Genomic DNA, 17,242 nt, shown 5'->3' on the forward strand with positions numbered 1-17,242 from the left:
GGAGAAAGATGTCTAATGAGTGAGATGTCAGCCTTTGTGACTTCAGAGGCTTATTTTTAAAAATGGAAAGGAAAACAGATCAAACCCTCTCCCCCCCCCCACCGTCATTTCCCCAATGCAACATGCTTGCCTTAAGGTAAAAATCAATCTTCAAAGCCTTTTACTGATTTTTCAAAAGGAGAAGTGCCGTGTTTAATAAGTTCCTGAAGTGATCATTCAAGAAAGTATTCTTGAGGTGAAGGAGGGTGTGTTTGTGTGTAACAATATGGATTTCAAGGAAACAGGTGATATCTTTAAAGCATAACTTGCCTCGAGAGCTACTAAGGTTTTATGGACAAGACTATTTCAGAGCATATTTGTTATTTACAGACACAACACTTTGAATGCACCGAAGGACAAATCACTGGCAATGAAAGGCTCATAGATAGGATGGGGAACTTCAGACTGGGGAGCTCTCCAGACCTTAGGACTCTGTTCACACTCTATCCTCACCAGCTCTCCTAAATATCTTCCTTGGGTGCTTTTACCTGAGCATAAGGTGTGCTTGAACTCTAGTTATGCTTATTGCTTGCCTGGATGGAGGATAAAGAGGGGTGTCAGAGTGTTTCAGGAGCACTCCTCCACTCAAGTAGGACCCTGATAGAGACACATGCCTGACTGGCATGTTCTCTCCCTCCTGGTCATTCGGGAGCTTCAAAAGCTTTCTTCAGCCTGAACATCACAGCGACTGATGCCAACAACCATCTGCGCACTTAGGGATCCACAGAGTCTTCGCAGCTTGCATAACAGACCTCAGCAACTTAGCATTTTGGCTAATCTACTTTATTTACATATAAACACACACGGAGCACTGCAACATGGCTCCCTCTCTCTCTAGCATCAGACAGGAAAGAGAAAAAAACAAAGGACTATAGTCCCACTGCATGGAACACAGTAACACAAACATCCTGTCTCCATCACTTCCCACTTTGTGGAGTCAAAACATACACCGTCATGTGATAGACAACAATCCCATCACGGAGCAGGAATTCTAACAGAATGTGCCTAGAAAATAGTCTACAGTGCAAAGGCAAAACCTGCATTCATTGCTCCACCCATTTTTGTATGAGGACCCTCCCACTGCTGGCATTTGGCCCCTGAAGGTTTATCAGAAGGGAAAGTAGATCTCAGTCTGGAAAAAAGGTTCCCCATTCCTTGATTACAGGCAGGAAATTCAGGGAAAGAGTAGAGCCTGTGCACTGCATGCAGAAGTTCCCAGATTCAAACTCCAGACTCTCCAGGCAGGGCTGGGAAGGACCCCTGCCTGGAATCCCAAAGAACCATGGCCAGTTACTGCACAAAAGACTGAGCTAGATAAGCCAGTGGTCTGACTCCTAATTGACAAAGGAAGGGAAATGGAGCGAGAGGTAAGAACAGAATAAAAGCCTGCTAGATCAGGCCAATGCATTACTCAAATGTAGAAGGCAAGCATGGTGAAAGGGAATGCAGGCCCATACATAGAACCCCACTTCCAAACCTGTGCTTCTCCCCTATTTGATCATAACAAACATCTGCTGTAAGGAACTCTCTCGGGGCCTGGAGATTTCCTTCATGATATCAAACCGGGTTAGGGTTAGGATTCAGAAGATGGGGAGTGAATATGAGCTGTCATTTTTTCCTTAGGATTGGAAAATTGCTCCTAGAACAGAAGGAGAGACCACTTCTCCCCTCCCTTGAGCACTTTGCACTTTCAAAGTGAAAGAAGAGACTCATCGGTTTTTACCCAAATAGTAAATGGCCTTTATTCTGTGCAGAAAACAGGAGTTTAAAATGCCTATCAACCCCAAGTGGCAAGAGACTGCAGGTAGTTTAATGAAGACATGAGAAATGCCTACCCATGTGCCTCTATGACAACAGAGCACTGTCTTTAGACATGTAAATGGAAGTTCTTAACTGGCCAGCTAAGTCCATTAACATTAGAAGAAACTAGTCTGGGTGTTTCAAGAGATTTCCTCTTATAGATTCTAACCCCACAGTTTCAAGATCACAGTTTTGGAAGGGACCCTCAGATGTCACCCAGACTGACCTCTCAAACCTACAATGCTACTGTAGTTATCTGACTCAAGTTTGAGCATATACTAATTGTATATTCAACAAATCCTCACTATCTCATTACCACATTCCTCATTAGCTTCCCTGTGATCTTGGCCAATCGACTCAGCGCCTTTTCCTCCTTCCAAATTCAGCACAAGCGCCTCTCCAGGTAGTGAGCATTCTCTTGTTGCTCTAGAAAGCCTGGCGAGAATCACGTGGCCTTTAAATTATGAGACACTCATCACATTATCTCCTCCCCAAACAGCAACAGGAAGAAAACTAAGCTGATGGGGGGGGGGGGGAGATGACGGCTGCCTGAAACCAGCTCCTACCCACATTGCTAATGCCAGCAGGAACAACATAGGTAGGTGGGCTAATTCCTCCCAGAACAAAGAACCAGAGCATTAATTAGCTTCCTATCTGTGTTCTAGCACGAGAACAAAAGTTGGCAAGAACCAGAGTCCTCACTCAAAATGGAAGTGAATTTTAGCTTTGAATTAATGGTTGAATCTTTTGCAAAAATATATATATATATAAATATTAATAAGAGATTTGTGTGCCATAACTACATCAGTGTGAAAAGGGAGAAGCCAGCTATTATCAAACCTGTTTCAAAGTGTGATTTGTAAATATCCCCCTGCATCCCAGGGACCTTGATCAGTTTTGTGTGTTATAATGAGCCTTATGGGTCCTTTTTTCTGACTTTATAGATAAGCAAAAGATAAGGCTCCCTAACAGATACCTTTTGGCCTACAGAAATTTAATTACTTGTTGGCGGGATGTCTTTCAGATATGGAAGCAACAGGGTGGCTTGGGAGCAAATGTAGTCTCCTTAAAATAAAATAAAAACTCTTTTGAGAAAAGTCAGGTTTTTTTCTACTACATATGTAGGAGGAGAAGAAAAGACTTAACAATGACAGAAAAACAGATGCCCCAGAGCTGCCAATTTATTAAGGGCAGTTGCTGGTTCCTGAGCAACGTCACTCATCAATCACTGTTGCTACCATGCATGTTGAAGAGATTGTGGAGTCCTGTCCAAAATTGTGTCAGTGCAACCTGGTACAACTTGTCATTATACAGTGGTACCTCAGGTTAAGTTCTTAATTCGTTCCGGAGGTCTGTTCTTAACCTGAAACTGTTCTTAACCTGAAGCACCACTTTAGCTAATGGGGCCTCCCGCTGCCACCACGCCGCCGGAGCACGATTTCTGTTCTCATCCTGAAGCAAAGTTCTTAACCCGAGGTAATATTTCTGGGTTAGCGGAGTCTGTAACCTGAAGCGTATGTAACCTGAAGCGTATGTAACCCGAGGTACCACTGTAGTTGATTTTCAGCACCCTCCCTTCTAGGTCCTGAGCATCCTGTTCAGTTGATGCTTAAGGGTCACCTGGAGAAGCAGGTAATGTGCAGAGAAGTAATGTCAAGGCAGCTGAAGACCAGTCAGAGTAGGCAAAGTCCATCCAAGGCAGGGAAAGTGAGGTCAAAAGCTCTCAGAAGGAGAACCCTCCTGGCTCAGGCCAATGGTCCATCTAGCCCCATGGAAAACCTGCAAGGTGGACCTGAGCATGAAGAACGCTCTCCCCTTCTGTGGTTTCCAGCAACTGGTATTCAGAAGCATTGCTGCCTCCAACCGTGGAGGCAGAGCATAGCCATTGTGGCTAATCCAGTCCTCTTTTAAAGCCATTCAATTTGGTGGCCATCGCTGCCTTCTGTGGGAGTGAGTTCCATAGTTGCATGGCGAGCTCCCGCCTCCCACCAGTAGGAATAAAGACACATGACACAATTATATTAGGTTAATGGGCTAAAATTGGCCACAACTTTATTGGTTAGAGGTAAAGAGCGGTATTGGCTTAGGCATTGGCCCTATCCGAGTATCCAGCTTCAGCCTGTTTGCTTGAAGACCGGGAAGGGTTAGGCCCTGACCTCCATAGGCTTCGGACGAGGCCATGCCGCCCCAGAATCCTTTTTCGGACTACCCTTCAATATTTGGGGGAGGCGATGACGCTCCCCCCCCCCAACACATCTACATAACAATACCCCTACCAATCCCTAACTGCCAAAACCAAAGAAGTTGTGACGATTTGCTACGAGGTAGGCGAAAAACCAAATGGCCAGCGCCAATTTGCCAAGTGGAAAAAATTCCTATCAGGCCCCTTAACGGTGACCAACCGAGGTCCATAGCAAGGTCGAAAAGGGAACCTTGAAGGGCAGGCAGGTGGGAAACCAAAGTAGCTGAGCGGCCAAAGAGGGAGATCCCGGGCCGCGCTTGCCCCCCCCCCCTCGGGCTGTGCCATCCCCTGATCATGTGGGGACTGGAAGCCACCCTCTGCACGCCTGTTGGGGGCATGAAACCTGCAACACCACCTCCTCCCGAGGTCGGAAGTGGCTTTTAACTGCGCATTGCATGAAGAAGTAATTTTTTTTATCTGCCTCAAATCTTCCAACATTCAGCTTTTTTGGTTGCCCACCACTTCTAGTATTATTAGAGAAATGGCCTGAACACCATTTTGCATCCTGACGACGCCCCAACACATTTATCCTTTCGGAGCATTGTTGTGGGAGGTTGTTATTCTGAGCAGTTTCTTGGGGTTGGGGTGAGTAAGAAAAAGAAGAGAAATCTCATAAACTTTATCAGAAAAAAATGCTTTCCTAGAGATTTTGACTCAGTTCTATTTATTCCTGAGAATTACGACGTCAATCCGTTAGACCCCAAATCCTTACTGGAGCTTTCAAGTAACTTGTACATCAAAATGTGCAGGGAGTGGGATAGGGGGCACACATTCTGCACCTCTTGCAAACATTTGCATCTCGCCTGCACTGCTCCAGCTTACCTGTGTTGAACACAGAGGCATGAATGGCTTCCTCTAAGCTTGTTTGGATAAGAACCTAAGAAGAGCCCAAGAATGACCTCGTCTACTCCAGCATCCTGTTTTCATAGTGGCCAACCGCTGGGAAACCCACAAACAGGACCTGAACACAAACACATTCTACCCATCCATGGTTTCCCATAAGAACTTAAGAAGAACCTCCTGGATCAGGCCAGTGATCCATCTGGTCCAGCTTCCTGTTCTCACAGTGGCTAACCATGTGGGAAACCCTCAAGACGGCCCAAATGCAAAATGACTCTTGTCTCCTACAATTTCCAGTAACTGGTACAATGGACCTGCCATGTATGGTCCCTGGGGTCTATGCACAAAGGCAAAATCATGCAGAATCAGGAACCCTTGGAACTGCTCCCCACCCCACCCCCCGGTGAGGGCTACTTACCAGTCTCTTGGGTGTTTGGAGGATGGCTCTAGGATGCATTCCTGCAGCCTTCCCAGAGCCAGGAAGTGAGGCAGAGAGCTTAAAAAGCTCTTTCTGTGGTGGGAAAACCTGCTGAATGCACTGGTGAGGGGAAAAAACAAATACAACAGATTTTCCCAATTCTATATTTATATATTCCCTCCTTCCATACACACAAAAAGTTGTGGTTGCGTGAGTAAAGTGAGCTTAAGTGGCTGCCCATTGTATTCAGAAATGTCATTGGCTTTGACCATGGAAGCAGAGCAGAGCAATCATGGCTAGTATCCATTGAAAGCCTTCTTCTCCATGATTCCCCCCCCCCCCATCATCTTCTGAAGCCATCTAAGTTGGATGAACATGTTTAGAAGCTTCCACAAGATCAGGAACAGTGCACTTTGAAACCCTGAAGAGGACTGAAGTGTGAATCAAATCCCACAAATCAAATCCCCACCTCCTGGGCACTTCCACTATTTGTTTAGGCAGCTGGTTTCTTCTTCTGACGGAGCTCTGGAGGGATAATTGCATTTGCTGTGAAGTATGGAGAGAACGAAATTGCACAAAATTAATATTGATTCCAATTAAGACATTTATCTCCCTTTGCTTTTCAACTCTACATCAAATGCAATTCTTGCTGAAGTTCATGCCACAGCAAACAAAATTATACTCAACAGAGTCTTACAGTTTTGCCCCAATTACATTTTTGCTGTTTGTTACCGAAACATAGCATAAGCTGAAATGTTCCCAGGAGGCCGACAAACTAGCTAAAGTCAAGTTGTGTTGAGCAGTACTTCGCAGAAGTTTAGAGGGTGAGGTTCATTTTCTGAGTAGAAAAGTTGGTTTTCAAAGGGTGCAAGCATCAACTTCATGGTCAGATGTGTGCTGTTTATGTGTGGAATTGTGCCTGCTTGCATTCATTAAAAAAATATAGTACAACATTCTTCTTAAGGGATTCTTTCATCTTCAAAGTGTGATTATAACCAATCAAGGATCATGCAATGGCCAACGTTGCATTCTAACACCACACAGCCAATCAGATTTGGCTTCTGAATGAGGTCACCAAAAGCAACAAATTCCTTCCACTTTAATGTGGCAGGAAGGACCGTGATTCACTTTTCCAGGCATGCTAAATCTTTCTCCCAATCCAGCTCTAGTGAGTTTCCTGTAGTTATGCATTGCAATGACTTATTAGGGCACAATGCAGATGTGAATTGCAAATTTGGGTTTGCATCTCTAAGTGCATCCCATTGAAGGAATCCAGTGTGGATAGTTGACATCTGAGCTGGGAAGCAGCTCTCACTGCATTGGCCACATCAGAACTCCCCAGCCCCTCAACTTTCATTTGGGAGCCTGCATTCCCTCAGACTACCTCAGTGGGACTCATTCCATCAGCTTTGCTGGGGACCCAGCTCCATCAGGTATCTCCTGCCCTTGAGCTGTGCAAACTGGTCATTATAGGAACAACTCTTCAAGAAATAGTGCCTAAGGTTTTTCCTCTTCCATCCTCATCCTTTCCCCCCCCCCTTGTGTGCCCTTTTTTTTAGGATTGTAAGTCTGCAGGTAAGGACTGTCTTGTTTTGATAATATGTAAGACACTCTAGAGGGACCCGGGTGGTGCTGTGGGTAAAAGCCTCAGCGCCTAGGACTTGCTGATCGAAAGGTCGGCGGTTCGAATCCCCGCGGTGGGGTGCGCTCCCGTCGCTCGGTCCCAGCGCCTGCCAACCTAGCAGTTCAAAAGCACTCCCGGGTGCAAGTAGATAAATAGGGACCGCTTACTAGCGGGAAGGTAAACGGCGTTCCGTGTGCTGCGCTGGCTCGCCAGATGCAGCTTGTCATGCTGGCCACGTGACCCGGAAGTGTCTTCGGACAGCGCTGGCTCCCGGCCTATAGAGAGAGATGAGTGCACAACCCTAGAGTCTGTCAAGACTGGCCTGTACGGGCAGGGGTACCTTTACCTTTACCTTTTTAAGACACTCTAGGAGCCTATTTGGCTGAAGTGTGGGGTACAAATGTGTCAAAGAACCCACAAAAAACCAAATGTGCACATGCTTATGTTGATGATGTTTAGCCAATGTTGCTCCACATTTGCTCCACTTTGACTGGATTAGGTCAGAGGAGGGAGTAATGCCCTAGTTTGTATTACCCATGGATGTGTGCCCTCTTCTGTTTCCTGACCTGGACCCTTGCAAACAGATTCCCATTCAAAAGGGAGAAAAGAGGGATTCATTTTACATGGGTGGGTGGGTGGGGGATTATAGTATAACCTGTTTCCTCTGGCCCAGATTTCAGCTCAGTACTCAAATTGACCTAATTCTCACCATGCAGATTGATCTGAAAATTATGTGATAGTGGGTAATTTTTAACGGCTGGAACAAGGGAAGGTGAGATTCGGGGAGATAAGAGAATCAGAGAATTTTAGAGCTGGAAGGAATCCCAAGACTCATTTAGTCCAGCCTCTGCTATGCAGGAATCACAGCCAAAGGATCCCTGAAGAGATGGCCATCCAAATTTGTTTGAAAACAACGAAGGAGTGTCCTCCACCTTCTGAGGGAGGCTTTTCCATAGTTGAACAGCTCTTACTACCAGAAAGGTCTTTTTGTTTGGTTTGAACCTTGTTTCTCGTAATTTGAATCCATTGATTCAATCCTACCCTAGAAGCAGCAGATCAAAGATGCCTATCATATCACCACTCAGCCTTCTAAGGCTAAACATACCCAAGCTAAGCATGCCCAACTCCCTCAACTGTTCCTCATAAGGCTTGGCTTCCAGACCTTTGATCGTTGTGGCTGTCCTCCTCTGCACATGTTCCAGCTTGACAATATCCTGCTTAAACTGAGGTGCCCAGAACCAGGTGATCTTAGTGATTTACTGGGCTAAATTTTACAGGGGCAGGCAGTCTTTCGTGGAACCTGGTCCAGAGTTGTTCAGGGCTTTGTATACAGTATTAACAATAAGACCTTGAACATAGTCAGGTGACTTACTGGCAGCCAGTGCAGTTCTATCAGCACATGTATGCCATGTGCATGCCCATGTGTTCTCCAGTCAGCAACCTGTTTGCAGGATTCTGTACCAGCTACAGCTTCTGGACCAAAGGAAACCCCAGACTGAGCACAATAGAGTCATACGCATTTGACACAAAAGCGGTGCACCAAATGCATATTTTCTGGATGAACACATTGCAAAGCATCAACAGGTGTATATCTTATGCAAATACATACAATTTAAATGCAGACTTTGTGTGTGCATGTGCTTCGTTTTTTAAAAAAATTCTACACCAGTGATGGAATTGATCTATGACTGTATGCCAGTTGACACTGAAACATAATCAGATTAATCTGGTCAGTGCATTCCTACATAACATTGAAAAATGTGGGTGTAAGGGTTGCCTGCAGTCAGAGTTATGTGGGGGTACATTCCCACACACATATATTTTAATGATATGCTTGCCAAGAAGCTATCAGCGGGCTGCATTTTGCCCAGGTTCAGAAACAAAACAATTGTCTCACAGCCCTGTTACGATCTCTCTCATAAATCAGCATATCACTGCAAACCAGCTCCCATGTTTTGTCTCTTTCTCCCACCCTCTGGATTTCATTATCCCATCACATAAAGGCTTAGCTGGGCTCCTGAAGTGACAAACATCCCAACTGGTGGCTTGCTGTGCATCCTTGCCATGGAAGCTGCTTGCTACCAATTGGCCCACCCTCTTTGGTGGACGTCTGCCAGATGGCAGAGCAGTCTATCAACAAAACTGCATCTGCCACTGTGAAAAATTAATTTTGCTTCAAATGAGCGCTGTGCCTCATCTCACCATTGCCTGCAGTGGAGGCAGCAGCTGTGAAATATCCATGTGGAAACAACACACCCATGGAGATGAGGGTCTTTGTAGATGGAGGGGTCTGGGGGGGGTATCCCTGCACAAGTAGCAATGGACAGGGATTGTCATCACCAGCTCTGTCTAAAATGAACACCAGCTGAAGTTTGGGTTTCTGCACATATCTAGCCTGAGTGAAAGTTCTGCAGGATAACCAGCCTCATTTAACCAAAAGCTTGGATAGCTCACTTGGTAGAGCATAGCACTCTTAATCTCAGAGTCATGGGTTTGAGCCCTACAATGGGCAAAGGATTCCTGCATTTCAGGGGGTTGGGCTATATGACCCTCATTGTTCCTTCCAACTCTACAGTTCTATTATTCTATATGATTCTATTAATGCATGAAGGGGTTAAGACAATTAGAAAGCTGTCCTGCCAGGCTTAGCTCACCTTGAGAGGGACTAGGTCATCAAGCTTTTGTTCCCCTTCAGCCTACCACAGAAGTTCAGCATGGCCATTACAAGCCACTCTTGAGTTTCTATATCAATAATTTAGAAACTCCCACTACTATAACTATGCCAAGCTTGACTGCCTGTGCAACTCTCTATGAATGCTGTATGGAAAACCACATGAATCTGACCTTTGCAGAGTTTGTAAGTAAACCATTTTTAACTTACTAAACATGTGGTCTTTTTCTATGCTAGAGAAAGAGGGGAACTTTGGAAGGAAATTGGCAGAGCACATTTTAAAGGTCTAATCACCTGTATTTCCACACTTAACTTTGCTGCATATTTTGTGATTTTGACTCTCTCCTGGGGTTCTCTTACTAAAGAGTCCTTGCCTCAGACCTGAATCTTGACTTCCATGGAATTCTCCTTTATATATCTATTTTAGTCCTTGCACAAACATGTTCCTTTCACCACCTGCCCTTCCTGGTGCCACAGAAGGGGGCTGGCTCGCGAAGGTCAATGTAGTTTATGCAGATGAGTTAGTGACTAGGCCTGAATGACTGAATCTGGGGAGGGTCTATAGCCTAATAGTACAGAACTAGCATGGTGGTGCTCTTCCTTCATTGCTGAACGAAATAATACTTATGATACCAGTTGCTGGAGACTGCAGGAGAGAAGCTGCTTTTGTGTTCAAGTCATGCTTGTGGGCTTCCCACGGGCTTCTGGTCGGCCAATGTGAGAACAGAATGCTGGACTAGATGGACCACTGGCCTGATCCAGGAGACTCTTCTTACATTCTTATGATTTGCATGCAGAAGATCCCAGATTCAGTATTCAGAATCTCCAGTTAGGGCTGTGAATGTCCCTGGACTGAAAGCCTAAAGAGTTGTAGACAATACAGGGGTAGATGGACTGATAAGACAGCTTCCTGTACTCATCACTTATGATAAGGAAGCACATTCTTAGAAGCACATCCTTTGCATGTAGAATGCTCCAGGTCCAGTCCTTGGCATCTCTAGCTATGGATAGGAATGCTCCCTGCCTCAAATCCCCGGAGAGCCATTTCCAGTCAGTGTAAGCAATAGCACACTAGATTGGCCATTGCTCTCTAACTCAGTATAAGACATCTTCCTATGTCCCATTTCCCATAAACTTGCAGCCACGTTCATTTCTGCCAGAGCTGCAGTCCTAGATCACAGGAATGTTGTGAGTCATAATTAAGTACCAAGTCTGGGGGAATCATATAAAATAATTGGGGGAAATGCCATCCATTTATGATGGAGAACAATCCCTTGAACATTTATATCCCCAGGGAAATGTTTGAGCCAATGGATAAACATTTACATGGAGGTGAGTATATTGATGGGGAAGATGACCATTAAATTATTCTGTTTGCAGTCAACACACTGTGCAACCCTGGCCCCCTGAAATTTATGATCTCTCATGGGGCTCTCACGACACCTGACTTCATTATTGTAGCTTCTGTCATTTATGCTATACCTGACTTCCACTCGGCCTGCTTCCAAACTCTGCAGTCAGCGATGTGGAGACAAAATATGGAAAGCAGGCCTGGATCAAGTCAGAGTCTTTGCCCCTCTAATATTGCTGACCAGCAGTGGCTATTCAGGGTCTCAGCCAGAGGTCTTTCCCACCATCTCATCCCTTTTAAACAGGAAATGGCAGATATTGAAATTCCCCTGCAAGGAAAGGTTGCAGCATTTGGGGCTTCCAAGTTTAGAGAAAAGGTCAGTAAGAGGTGACACAATAGAAATGTGTCAAGTTATGCCTGGTGTGGAGAAACTGGACACAGAAAACATTTCCTCCCTCTTCCATGATACTAGAACTTGTGGAACTAGTAACAGATAAAAGAAAGGACTTCTTCATGCAGCTCGTGGTTAAACTGTGGAAAGCACTCCCACAGGAGACAGTGAAGGCCACCAACTTGGATGGCTTTAAAAGAGGATTGAGCAAATTCATGGAGGAGAAAGCTATTGATGGCAACTAGCCAGGATGACTATGCTTTGGTTCTATGGTCAGAGGTAGTAATGCTTATGAATAAAAAGGTAAAGGTACCCCTGCCCGGACTGGCCAGTCTTGACAGACTCTGGGGTTGTGCGCCCATCTCACTTAAGAGGCCGGGGGCCAGCGCTGTCCGGAGACACTTCCGGGTTACGTGGCCAGCGTGACAAGCTGCATCTGGCGAGCCAGCGCAGCACACGGAAACGCCGTTTACCTTCCCGCCAGTAAGCAGTCCCTATTTATCTACTTGCACCTGGGGGTGCTTTCGAACTGCTAGGTTGGCAGGCGCTGGGACCGAGCAACGGGAGCGCACCCCACCACGGGGATTCGAACCGCCGACCTTTTGATCAGCAATCCCTAGGCGCTGAGGCTTTTACCCACAGCGCCACCCGTGCTTATGAATACCACCCTCAAATTAAAAAGTAAAAAAGGTAAAGGACCACTGGATGGTTAAGTCCAGTCAAAGGTGACTACGGGGTGTGGCATTCATCTTGCTTTTCAGGCCTAGGGAGCCAGCGTTTGTCCACAGACAGCTTTCCAGGTCATGTGGCTAGCAGGACTAATTTCTGGCACAATGGGACACCATAACAGAAGCCAGAACACACAGAAATGTTATTTACCTTCCCGCCACAGCAGTACCTATTTATCTACTTGCACTGGCATGCTTTCGAATTGCTAGATTGCAAGAAGCTGGGACAAAGCAATGGGCGCTCACCCTGTCGCACAGATTCAAACCGCCAACTTTCCGATCAGCAAGCCCAAGAGGCTCAGTGGTTTAAACCAGAGATTTTAAAGCTTTTTTGAGTCCACGTCTCCCTTGACCAACTACATCCTTTCTGAGACACCCCTGTGGGGCTCAGGAGCCCAGTTATATCGCCCCTTGCCTGCAGAGCTGGCAGCCTCTCACCCTTTTTTGAACACCCTCCCTTGTGGAGTGTTCCCTCAGCCTCCTCTCCCCTCTCCTTAGGAGTGCTCCAGGCAGCTGCTGCTGCTGCCCCTGATCTCTGAGCTGCCCCCCCTCGCCCCAAAGAGAGGTGCCTCCCAGAGGCACCATTCACCTGCGGAGCTTATAGCCAGGGCTGCTGAAATAAGCAGCTGTGCAAGCCTTTGGGAGGCAGACAAGAAAGGGCATCAGAGGAGGGAAGGAAGGAAAGAGGGACAGAGGCCAGTGTTGCCCATGGCACCCCTGACCATCATTCAAGGTACCCCAGGGTGCCACAGCACACTGCTTGAAAACCACTGGTTTGGACCACAGTGCCACCCATGTCCCTGACCTCACCCTGAGATTGGTAGAGCACTAAACCCCTACCCCCATGGACCAGTCTCTGCCATCCATCAGGAGATTTAAATCTCTCTATAATCCTCTGGGCTGTGTCTACTTAAACACACAAACATACATTTGTTTTTTGGCTGCCATTGTCAAATTCAAAGGGGCGGGGGGCAGAAAAATTGCTTGGAGGGCTACACCAAGCACCTAAACAGAGGATTGGTTATCTCGCCTTTCACCCACTCTCAAAGTCCATGTGGGAAAGTTTCTTTATCTTCTTAATCGGTCTTTTTTTAACCTTCTAAGCATGCATATTTTGCAAGGTGGAAGGAACATCAATATTTCAATCTGCTGAAAAGTTTTCAAAATCAAAGTGAAGTATTTCAACATAAAGTTCATGGGATAACTCACTCCCGTTTATATATAGATTTAGACACTAGGTTGAGACCCCCTGCTCATATCGGATGACCTTTCCAAGTGTGCTTTATTGACCAGAGAGCGGCAGCTTTGATATCTCTGGAAATGCACATTAAAAGCAGTTTTGAAAACTGTGGATTATCACTAGGAATGGTCCTTAATAGGTCTTCCCCAGCTGCTATATGATCTGTGCTCTAAATATTGCAAAGGAAGAGCTAAGGGAGCCCATAATGCGGATTATTGACTAAATTGTCTATGAATGATTCAATGTCCCTGTAAGCTGCCATTTCAGAAGCTAGTTGCTTAGTAAAGAACCACACTGATAAAAGTCTAATAGGAGGATTCTGTCTTTATTTTCTGTTATTTACATTTGAGATGCCAGTTGGTTGTTTCATCTGTTTTAGGCAAAAGTGTACAGTAATTCCCCTTTCATTGTTTTCCGTGGCGCTGCTGTAGAAATGCCTCCCACAAAGTGTGTGCATGTATGTACACACACACGCACAACATTTGTGAATCATTTGTATCACCACCACCCACCTGGGTGGCTTTAAACGAAAATTGGACAGCTTCTTGGAGAAGAGAGCTATTGATGGCTACTAGTTCCGCCTCCGCAGTTGGAGTCAGTAATACCATTTTCTGGAAACTGCAGGGACGGGAGTACTCTTGTGCTAGGGACCTGCTTGCAAGCTTCCCATGGGGGCATCTGGTGGGCCACTGTGAGAGCAGGATACTAGACTAGATGGGTTACTGGTCTGACCCAGAAGGCTCCTCTGATGTTCGTATCTCGGCCAATTCCAGTGGTGCATTCTTCCTCCATAGAAACAGTACTGAGGCAAAGGTGGTTGATCAAGGATGTAAAATCTGCAAAGGAGCAACAAAAGTTACTTAGAAAATAAGTAGGTGAAAGAAGCTCTAGCTAGCTGTGTGGGTCACCAGCATTATGAACAAAAGGCACTCCTGTGAAAGGAATGGGTCCTTTCTATCTGGGGCCCTTAATGTGAGTATCCAGGGGTTTGCTTTTTGTTTTGTTTTCCTTGTGTTGGTACTTCTTGTTAAGGTCCATGGACCTTCTTCTGGCTGGCTGTGAGCCCTCTAGCTTCTAGACAAGATCTGATGGACATTCAGCTTAAGCAGAAATCATCCATTAATAGCCAGGAAGTAGAAGGTGCCAATTCACAGAATCAGTACCTTGGGCAGCTCCCACAGAAGTTGCTTGGGCAGTCACCAAATCCCCATTGAGCATTTTCTCTGTCTGTTCCCAGATGCTTCCATGAGCAGCATCTTCTACCTATGGACCTAGTGAAGTTAGCTAGGTGCTGGCTGAGGTTTGGGCCATGGAGGAAAACACCTACACAAATGGCCTGCTCAATTCAGGATGCAGCAACAGCATGCCTGATTTCCAGACACCCACTCTGCTTAAATACCTCCAGCCATGTCTGAAATCTCATCTCTGGAATTCCCAACAGCAGCAGGTAAAATGGGTATTCTTCCCACAGTTTCTGACTCTCATTTTTGTCTGACTTGTGCTTTTGATGTTGTTTAATCTCCCAGTTTCTTTTCCAGTTGGTTTTATCCTTCTGCTTTAAACACCTCCCCCCCCCGATATTATCGTTGTTCTAATTTTAAGGTTGATCTGTTTCTTTCAGTATTATGTTAGTTACCTCAGTACCTGTCACAAACACAGGATAGGACATCTTCCTCCTCCAACAGGAATCCCTGTGAGAACAAAGAGCATTGAGTCTCGGGTTGGCAAACTGAGACTCATCAGATATGAGAAGTCACTCCAAGATTTGGAATCTCAGTTCCTCTTCTCTTCTGCCACCCTCTCTACTTTCTCAACACACTCTTTGTAATTCTGCAAAGAGGAATTGCATTCCCTTGCTCATAATCGAGCCTATTTCATGGCAATTCATTCCCTTTCCTTGTTCGCACAATAGAGCCAAGTTCTCTTTGGAGCTTATATGATTTCCCCAAGTCAATGAGGCCAAGGTTGCAAAGGGCAATGAAGCTTTTAGTGCCTATATATTGCACCTTGCTGTGTTTGAAAGCAACACCCACCACTTAGGCAATCAAGCAGCCATGAATAGTTAATCACACACACACACACACACACACACACACACCACTTGACCTGCCCTCGGCTCTTGCCATCTCCCACTTACTATGCACAGAAGATTATGTAAAAGCTTCTACCTCCGAGGCATCTCATTGCATTAACTTTACAATGGAAACTCAAAAGCAGAGAAGCTTTGAATGGGAACAGTTGTCTCATGCTGGCAGGAAATGAAAAATGCAGTTGTCGTAAAAGATTTCTCCTCTCTTCTTTTCTCTCCCCTCCCATCCTGTTCCTTTATTGTCTCCCACCCCATACCTCTCAAATTCCAATTTTACCAGGAGATTTTTTTAAAAAAATCAAAACTGGAATTGGCAGACATGTAGTCTCCTCTACCCTTAGATTTCACTTTCTCCTTCCCCCCATATTACCAAGGCATGGGTATCTATTGAGAAACAGGGGCAGACTTGGGTCTTTCAAATTTCAGTGTGCGAGGCCCAAATTTGCACCTCACCCGTCTCTCACTTTCCATTATGCTCAATTCACTATGTCATAGATGCAATACCCTGCGGCGTCCCCTAAACTCAACAACTCAACTGGTTGCATTGCCCTAAATCCATCTGTTAATAAGACAGTATAAAAATGCAAACGTGTAGCTATGATTGAGTTAGGGTTTTGTGTGTGTAATGTTGCGCACGTGCTGACATGAACACGGTCTATCTGTACTAGTGACAACAGAAGTGGGGCAGAAGGAATGGAAAACTGTGGCTAGCAGTGCTCTCTGCAATATTAGGAAATGAAAAAAGAGCAGTCTATAGTTCTATTGCCTTGCCTTGTTGTCTTCCATGATCCTTCTCGGAACCAAGACCAAACACATGGAATGATTTCTAGGAAAAGGGTCTTCTGAATCTGTCCTTGTTAGGCCAAGGCTGTGGGTTGCAATTCTAGAGGGTGAAGGTATATAAAATGCAATATAAAAATTAGGAAATGTGTAATTAAAAAAATGAATAATGGATGATTGTTAGAGAGGCTGAAGGAAGTCCAAAAGAGAAAATATGTGATAAATTTAGATTGGATATTATAAATGTATGTTGGAAAATTAATAAAAATTATTTATTAAAAAAAAGAGAATGTTTCTTTGGGTTACTAAGTGGGTTCTAAATACTTTTCTGCTTCTCCAGATCTCTATGTGAGTTGTGGGGAAGGGGCATCTTTTATTGATGCACCTTACTTCACCTTTGTCTATTTCAGTGATTATTATTTCTGTGGTTGCTCCCCGCTTGTGGAATGCTCTCTCCAGCGTCGTTCGACTAGCAGCTTTGTTAAGTATCTTCAGGTGCCAGGCAAAGACATTCCTCTTATCCCAAGCCTTTGGCTAATTAAACAATCTACGACCTTTTAAACTGGAGGGGGTGTTACCAATTTTGTTTGTTACTATGGTGAAATATACTCGGAGTTCTGTAGTGATTTCATGCTCTTTATTGCAGCTTGTAAAACAGTGATTGAATTGCCCCCCCCCCCAAAAAAAAACCCTCAGGCTTTTATATACATTATTTACTCAATGTGTCCCATCTGATTGGTTGATTAACTTCCTCCTGGAGCCTGATTGGTCTTTTCCTGCAGGCCAATCAGCTGTTGCATTCTACAATCCTACCAGCCTAATAGGCTGATTAAATTCCTCCTGGAGCCTGATTGGTCTTTTCCTGCAAGCCAATCAGTTGTTGCATTCTAGGATCCTACTTACCTATTGTTCTAGGATCCAAGCTTAGTACATAACATATGGTATGTATTTTTGTGCGCTTTTATCATGTAAACTGCCCAGTGATCATCGGATGAAGGATGATACAGAAATTTAATAAAATAAATGTAG

Source organism: Podarcis tiliguerta, assembly GCF_965153285.1.
Source record: "Podarcis tiliguerta genome assembly, chromosome: 8".
Taxonomy (NCBI): Eukaryota; Metazoa; Chordata; class Lepidosauria; order Squamata; family Lacertidae; genus Podarcis; species Podarcis tiliguerta.